Source organism: Rutidosis leptorrhynchoides, chromosome 2 (assembly GCF_046630445.1).
Source record: "Rutidosis leptorrhynchoides isolate AG116_Rl617_1_P2 chromosome 2, CSIRO_AGI_Rlap_v1, whole genome shotgun sequence".
In the NCBI taxonomy this organism is placed as follows: Eukaryota; Viridiplantae; Streptophyta; class Magnoliopsida; order Asterales; family Asteraceae; genus Rutidosis; species Rutidosis leptorrhynchoides.
In genome coordinates, this window is record NC_092334.1 from 104810777 (window position 1) to 104820194 (window position 9418).

At 37.2% G+C, this 9418-nt stretch overlaps 1 non-coding gene across 1 annotated transcript; it reads right to left on the minus strand.

Moving 5' to 3' along the window:
- Positions 1–2656: 2656 nt before the first annotated feature.
- On the minus strand, positions 2657–2763 carry LOC139895333 (small nucleolar RNA R71). The gene has a single exon (XR_011775789.1). It is a non-coding gene; the product is annotated as a small nucleolar RNA R71 (small nucleolar RNA).
- Positions 2764–9418: the final 6655 nt, after the last annotated feature.

A 9418-nucleotide genomic window follows, 5' to 3' on the forward strand; every position in this document is an offset into this window, starting at 1 on the left:
ATGACTTGCCAGTATGGGGTATGGCCTGCCAAACGGTCCAGAAAACGGACCTAAGAAATGGGCTACCAAGCAAACGGCTTGCCAAATACGGCCTGCCAAACGGCTTGCCATACGGCTTGCCATACGGCTTGCCAGCCATTTGCAGGCAAAAACTTTGCTTATTTAAAGGGTCTTTGTCATTCATTCAAATACAAACTTCAATTAACTTCTTTCTTTCTCTTGTACAATATTAGTCATACTCTCAAGGCCTTCGACTCCGTACGGGAAACCTAGTACCCGGAGAAGAACGCTGAAGATTGTATTAGGAGCAGTCTGGAGTCTTGAAGTTGTCACTTTTGTATTCAGAACTCGTTTAATCTACTGGTACTTCTATCCTTTATCTTATATATTGTTTTATGATATTGTTGCCATGATTAACGAGTAGTTATCTTTAGTGTATGCTATGATGTAATCAGTTATAATGCCGAAATAATATTATGGTTTGTGTATGCTGTCGAAATGCTTTTCGATTATGCTTTAAACTCAATCGCTTTTCCAACAGATAGAACGTAGTTATAGGCTCTGTTATCGGGAAGTCGCGAACCCCGATTCAGAGTACACTATCTGTGTCACCCCTTGGTAAGAGAAGTCTATCGGATACAACGTAAGATCGACTGAGGCACACCTGTTGTAGTAAGTCTATCATGCTTTGGATTCCGACTGAGGACTCTTTCGTAGTGAAACATCTAACTAGACCCTTAGTACATTGTCGGTCCTAGACCATGCTAGTGTAGTCACCATGCATATAAACTTCATACGTGCACGCTGAAGCACATCGGTTGTTGTAAGTTGTACCTCTGCTAAGTAAGGCCATGGAACCCGGTTAGTGTTGACCAGTACACTGCACCATAACGCGGTCTTAAGCATTGCACCCCGCTTGAGGGATTCTTAGTTAATTAAGGAACTGTTTGTTTAGACACATAAAGGATTGGACCGTTAAGATAACCGAACGTGTTCATGGAAGTCAGCTTGACTTGGCCACGGTGTTCTTTATGTTTGAACTCTTTTTAAGGGCCTAACTATCTTTCAAAACCAATCATTAACGAAAGCATTGAAACACATCATGTCTCTCAGATATGGTAAACCATGTATTCTATTATGCTTAAGAAAGTTTAGATCATTTTGGAATGTTAATACGTCACCCAACTGGGTCGCTCACTTGGATGATCTGTCTGAACGTGTATGCCTGTAGTCAGACTGCACGGGCGTCGGGGGTAAGGGACGTTGCTGTCTATTCAGAATCTTCAATCCTAACGCAGTACCCAGTGACATGTCTTATGACAGGGGCGTTTAGGACCAGTGTAATGAATACAAGGCCTCTGCCTATTCATGAGCCAGCATTCCATAATCTCAGCAGAATAACTGATGAAGTCATAGTATGCACTCACTTTAACCTTATCTGAGTTACGAATTTTATCGCATTTACTTTATCTGTCTTATAAATTAGAAAATCCCAAAATAAATAATCACTACTGCCTAACTATCTTAGGCTTAAATGTTCGATTCTACTGATATCTCAATAATACGACTCTAGGTCATACTTCCCTTACTTATAAGGAGTCGTAAGATTTAGACCCCGCTAAATATAAATTTAAAACAGTACCCTCTCCCACGAGTGGCTGATCCTGGAGAGCCGCGGCCCGATGACACTGCGCAAATAAAAACCGTCCGTTTCGGCCATATCACGGGATAGTACTAAGTTTTTGGTGCCGCTGCCGGGGAACTGGTATCGGGCAATACTGCTCTCTATCAAAATTATTCACAAGCATTTAGTGGTGTCTAAGAAAGACAATTATACACGGACTTGGTTGTTGGATTTTCTGAACAGTCGCCAATTATATTGGGACCAAAAGGACCTTACCTCTCCGTAGTTGGCCTGGCCACTTGGTTTGTTGAATAGTTCGTGCGGAGCTCTGTTACCGAAATACCAGGGAATCAGTAGCCAGAACCAAAAACATATTCAACCGTAGGATAGTTAGTTAATTAAATTAGATTACCTTAGATTACTTTAGACTACCTTAGATCAAACTAGATAAAATTAGATTACCTTAGAATTAGATTACCTTAGACTAGTTTAGCTTACTTTAGATTATCTTAGTTTATTTGCAAAAAGTTAAAAACAAAAAGGCATACCCAGTGTATGACCCAAACCCGATCTAGACCAGGGCCGTTGTTATTCGTACCTGATCCAGGCGCTATAATCTCTAAAGCATGCAAGGAAGCACGAATCAGAAATCAAATGGCGTTACGCATTACTTTAGCAGAAAACATGAAACCCTTGATTGAAGGTCGAGGAGGACCAATCAGATTTCCAGAGATTCAAGGACCATCGTTCGAGTTAAAACATCACATCATCCAGCTCATCCAGAATAGTTGTCAGTTTCATGGATTACCGAACGACGATCCTAATTCTCAACTTGATAAATTCATATCTCTTTCAAACTCCTACATACAGCCAGGGATAGGACAAGATATAGTCCAGCTATACTTGTTCCCCTATTCTCTCACTCATCATGCTCAAACTTGGTTTGAAGGACTGGAAAAAGATTCCATCACGTCATGGACGGAGATGGCTACTAAATTCCTAACCAAATATTTCCCTCCTTGTAAACAAACCAAACTGAATAATGACATCATTAACTTCAAACAAAGTTATGATGAATCTCTTTACACTGCATGGGAGCGATTCAAAACCCTGCTGAAGAAATGCCCTAATCACCAGCTAGAAGGGTCAGCCCAAATCTGTACCTTCTACAATGGTCTTACGGTAAATCATAGAACGACGATCGACGCAACAGCTCAAGGGAATCTGATGAACCAAACCGCAGACGAAGCATGGGAATTGCTCGAGAACATGACAATGCATCATCATGACTGGAACAGTGGTGAAACAACTTCATCATCTGCCCCACTCTCTGCACTTAACAATCAAACAGAGGCCATCAAATCCCTAACGGATAAGATAGAATCTCTTGCTAAACAACTCGGAGAATTGAAGACGCAACCGCATCAGGTTAACCAAGCTCAGGCTTGTGTTAATTGTACCACCCCGCAACCCACTGAAGAATATCAAGTTGAGTACGAAAACCCTGACGGTTCAGTCTGTTACGTCCAATACCCATCTCGTCCACCAAATCCCGGATTCAATCAACCACCTAGGGTTAATCAATTTCAGTGAAGCAATCAACCTTTTTGCTATCGCTATCCACCTTATCCAGCCCAACAATCTCAATTGACCTACCATCAACCACTTCCACTCACTGGTCCCCCAGTTGAGAAAAATTCCCCTACCACCCAGATTACAAAAGCAACTAACCCCGCTCTCAGAGTAGATGATCAATTGACTCAGTTTATTCAAGGACAACAACAGCTAAATCAGAGAACTGCAGCCAGGAAAGATCAAACAGAGATACTAATGAGAAATCAATTGGATCTTCTCAAAAGTTTGGAAACGCAGCTCGGACAGTTATCACAACGCCTTGAAACCCGACCGCAGGGAAGATTGCCAAGTAATCCCAGAGGAAGAAGCAAAGCAAATGGATTCCGTAATCCCAGATGAAGAACCATGGAGAAGGTCAACTAGGCTCAAGAACAAATCGACATATACTCAGAAGATGACCCATGAAACTCCAGTTCGCATACCTTATCCTGGAAGGCTACAAGAAGAACCATCCAAGCTTGATTCCTTCAAACTTGATGAAAAATTCCTGGTCACTATGTCTAAAGTTCCCAATCAGAAGAGATACATCCGAAGGCTTCTTTCTACAAAGGAGAGGATACCAGACTCTAACAAAATTCCACTGAGTGAAGAATGCTCTGCATTACCCAGAAACTCTCTATCACCAAAGCTAGGAGATACAGGCCAATTCATTTTCCCGTGTTCAATCTACCAATCCGGAACCATTCATGCGCTAGCAGATTTAGGAGCAAGTATCAACCTAATCCCCTACTCTCTCTACAAGAGATTAGAGTTAGGAGACTTGTCACCAACCAAAATGACAATCCAACTTGCCGATCACACAATTCTATATCCTAGGGGCATAGTTGAGAACGTTTTGGTGAAAGTCAAAAAATTCTTGTATCTTACGGATTTCGTAGTAATGGATATAAAGGAAGACCTACACACCCCAGTAGTGTTAGAAAGACCTTTCATGAATACGGCTAGGACTGTCATTGATGTGTACAATCAAACCTTGATCTTACGATCACATGGGGAGAGCGTTACCTTCAAAATTGACCGACCAACCGATCTTTCTGGACAGGCAGATGTAGTGACCCGAACTTTTTCATGTTTATATATATTAAATGAAATTGTTATTTACATGATTAAGTGTTTCCAACATGTTAAGCAATCAAACTTATTAAGACTTGATTAATTTAAATAGGTTTCATATAGACAATTGACCACCCAAGTTGACCGGTGATTCACGAACGTTAAAACTTGTAAAAACTATATGATGACATATATATAATTATATATATAGTTAACATGATATTATGATAAGTAAGTATCTCATTAGGTATTTTAACAATGAGTTATATACATAAAATTGAGTTTATTGAATTAAGAAACTCGAAACGATATATATAACGATTATCGTTATAACAATGTCTTACTAAATACATATGAATCATATTAAGATATTGATACACTATGTTTAATCATGAAAAATGATAAGTAAACATGTCATTAAGTGTATTAACAATGAACTACATATGTAAAAACAAGACTACTAACTTAATGATTTCGAAACGAGACATATATGTAACGATTATCGTTGTAACAACATTTAACTATATATATATCATACTAAGATATATTAATATATCATAATATCATGATAATGTAATAATTTAACATCTCTTTAGATATAATAAACAATGGGTTAACAACATTTAACAAGATCGTTAACCTAAAGGTTTCAAAACAACATTTACATGTAACGACTAACGATGACTTAACGAATCAGTTAAAATGTATATACATGTAGTGTTTTAATATGTATTCATACACTTTTGAAAGACTTCAAAACACTTATTAAAATACTTCTACTTAACAAAAATGCTTACAATTACATCCTCGTTCAGTTTCATCAACAATTCTACTCGTATGCACCCGTATTCGTACTCGTACAATACAAAGCTTTTAGATGTATGTACTATTGGTATATACACTCCAATGATCAGCTATTAGCAGCCCATGTAAGTCACCTAACACATGTGGGAACCATCATTGGCAACTAGCATGAAATATCTCATAAAATTATAAAAATATTAGTAATCATTCATGACTTATTTACATGTAAACAAAAGTACACATCCTTTATATCTAATCCATATACCAAATGACCAAAAACACCTACAAACACTTTCATTATTCAATTTTCTTCATCAAATTGATCTCTCTCAAGTTCTATCTTCAAGTTCTAAGTGTTCTTCATAAATTCTATAAGTTTTAGTTTCATAAAATCAAGAATACTTCCAAGTTTGCTAGCTTACTTTCAATCTTGTAAAGTGATCATCCAACTTCAAAAAATCTTTCTTATTTACAGTAAGATATCTTTCTAATACAAGGTAATACTCATATTCAAACTTTGATTCAATTTCTATAACTATAACAATCTTATTTCGAGTGGAAATCTTACTTGAACTTGTTTTCGTGTCGTGATTCTGCTTCAAGAACTTTCAAGCCATCCAAGGATCCATTGAAGCTAGATCTATTTTTCTCACTTCCAGTAGGTTTATTCACAAAACTTGAGGTAGTAATGATGTTCATAACATCATTCGATTCATATATATAAAACTACCTTATTCGAAGGTTTAAACTTGAAATCACTAGAACATAGTTTAGTTAATTCTAAAATTGTTTGCAAACAAAAGTTAATCCTTCTAACTTGACTTTTAAAATCAACTAGACACATGTTCTAAACACCGTAAAACTGGATATACGCCGTCGTAGTAACACCGCGGGCTGTTTTGGGTTAGTTAATTAAAAACTATGATAAACTTTGATTTAAAAGTTATTCTTCTGGGAAAATGATTTTTCTTATGAACATGAAACTATATCCAAAAATCATGATTAAACTCAAAGTGGAAGTATGTTTTCCAAAATGGTCATCTAGACGTCGTTCTTTCGACTGAAATGACTACCTTTACAAAAATGACTTGTAACCTGTATTTCCGACTATAAACTTATACTTTTTCTATATAGATTAATAAACTTAATTTCAATATGAAACCATAGCAATTGGATTCACTCAAAATGGATTTAAAACGAAGAAGTTATGGGTAAAACAAGATTGGATATTTTTTACTTGTTGTAGCTACGTGAAAATTGGTAAAAAATCTATACAAATCATATCCTAGCTAACTTATATTGTATTATACATGTATTCTAATATATTATGTAATCTTGGGATACCATAGACACGTATGCGAATGTTTTGACATATCATATCGACCCATGTATATATATTATTTGGAACAACCATAGACACTCTATATGCAGTAATGTTTGAGTTAGCTATACAGGGTTGAGGTTGATTCTAAAAATATATATACTTTGAGTTGTGATCTAGCCTGAGATGTGTATACACTGGGTCATGATTGATTCAAGATAATATATATCAATTTATTTCTGTACATCTAACTATGGACAACTAGTTGTAGGTTACTAACGAGGACAGCTGACTTAATAAACTTAAAACATTAAAATTTATTAGAAATGTTGTAAATATATTTTGAACATACTTTGATATATATGTACATATTTGTTATAGGTTCGTGAATCGACCAGTGGCCAAGTCTTACTTCTCGACGAAGTAAAAATCTGTGAAAGTGAGTTATAGTCTCACTTTTAAAATCTAATATTTTTGAGATGAGAATAAATGCAGCTTTATAAATGTTTTACAAAATAGACACAAGTACATGAAACTATTTTCTATGGTTGAACGATCGAAGCCGAATATGCCCCTTTTACTTGGTAACCTAAGAATTAGTAAACCAGTCTACTAATTGACGCGAATCCTAAAGATATATCTATTGGGCCCAACAAACCCCATCCATTGTAGCAGATGCTTTAGTACTTCGAGTTTTTATATCATGTCCGATGGATGTCCCGGAATGATGGGGATATTCTTATATGCATCTTGTTAATGTCGGTTACCAGGTATTCACCGTATGAATGATTTTTACCTCTATGTATGGGATGTATATTGAAATATGAAATCTTGTGGTCTATTATTATGATTTGATAATATATAGGTTAAACCTATAACTCACCAACATTTTTGTTGACGTTTTAAGCATATTTATTCTCAGGTGATTATTAAGAGCTTCCGCTGTTGCGTACTAAAATAAGGACAAGATTTGGAGTCCATGCTTGTATGATATTATGTAAAAACTGCATTCAAGAAACTTATTTTTGATGTAATATATTCTTATTGTAAACCATTATATAATGGTCGTGTGTAAACGGTATATTTTAGATTATCAATATTTGATAATCTACGTAATGCTTTTTAAACCTTTATAGATAAAATAAAGGTTATGGTTGTTTTAAAAATGAATGCAGTATTTGAAAAACGTCTCACATAGAGGTCAAAATCTCGCGACGAAATCAATTAATATGGAACGTTTATAATCAATATGAGCGGGACATTTCAGCAGAGATGTTTGCTATTTCCACCAGACGGATCACTTCCGATGATGAGTCTTCACCACCAGCCGATGATATCGAGATGGGTGTCGAAGAACAGTCTGTAAATGACCCAGAAATGGAAGAAGAGGATCCCAGCGAAGAAATAGAGGAGGAGGAGGAATCTGAGGAGGAAGAGGAAATGGAAGACGTAAAAGAAACTGCGAAAATACCCGCTCCAAGCATTGAGCGTCATGAAGAAATAATGATGCTTGAAACGGAAGAGAACAGTTTAATCATTCGCTTCAAGAAGAAGACCGACAAGGCTGAGGTTAAGGATATAGAAATTGATCCTGCAAGTATCAAAGTGGAGAATCAGAATACTGAAGAAACCCGTTCATCAGACGTATCCTCAGAAGAAAAATACACCGATGATGACGAGGAAGAGCAACATGAAGACATTCTGAATAACTCACACTCACCAACCGAACCAGATCAAGGGAGCCGGACTCTTCTTCAGATCGAATTCCAGTTATATCCACACACACACAGACATGATAACCTTCATCAATGATACCGATGAATTTGAAGACATCCTCGAAGCCATCCAAAATCAACCATTGATTTTTCGCTACGCTTAACAGAACGAATCATGGCTATCAGAGAAGAACACCACCTCTATCTCCGAAGAGAAGACAATGATGTTGAAATCCTAGAAGAATGCATTCAAGACTTTATCAATTCTCTTCACGATCATATCTATCACGAAGAAAGGCAACGAGATCACAATTCAGTGGTTCGCACTATTCTTGAGACAAGATTCTGTCGAGATCAGAAGATCATTTACTCTAAGGTTTACAACGCCTTAGCCGGATCTGCACTTCCGTTCTCACGAAACCAACGAGCACTACTGACTCTCATCCGGAAGCATATGGATCTTTCCACCGGACGCCCGACTTATCACTCTGATTTGCAAATGATCGAGGATATTCACAGCTTTTTCGCTCTTTTGGAACGAGATAATTTTGAAATCACACCAGACAGACTAGTGATTTACGTAACAATTGATCACCATGCAGATCTGATTATCAAAGAGTTACGAGACGCTGTTATGGAGGAAGCAAGGCGAAACAATCCGTTCTCTCATCTTGAACCAGATCGAGTCAACATTGCCACCTATGTTACGAAGCAGCTATCACGTATCTTCCACGAATCCACAGATCCTAGTTTCACATTTAAAGCTGGATGTCAGGAGATATACTCAATGACGGTGAAATTAATACTCAGATCAGGATTGCTGTTCACTTCTTTCCAGCTTCATCTTTTAACTAATCTGTGCAAAGCAACAGACTCCTACTGTGGAGATCACCGTTCCGAAGACTTCAAAATTCTAAAGATACAGTTTCTGACATTATTTGAAGACCTCAGAAATGAGCATCCCATCAGAGAAATAATCACCACCAACACTGCTTCTATGATTGACATTCATGGGTTAACCAGCAGAGCCATAGATCATATTCTTATCGGACTTCAAGACTTATCAAGAGCCAAAACTGCGCACTACTTATCTTTCAGAAGATCTTCAAGAGGAGTACCTGATCTTTTACCACTGTTGGTCCGACACTTTCTCAGGATTTATCCACCAAGACTCACATTCCCTCGAGAAGACCAAGATGTCAACCATCAGCGAGGAATGTTTGCTTTTTAAAGCATCACTACGGTCGAGCCAACGACCTTAAACAA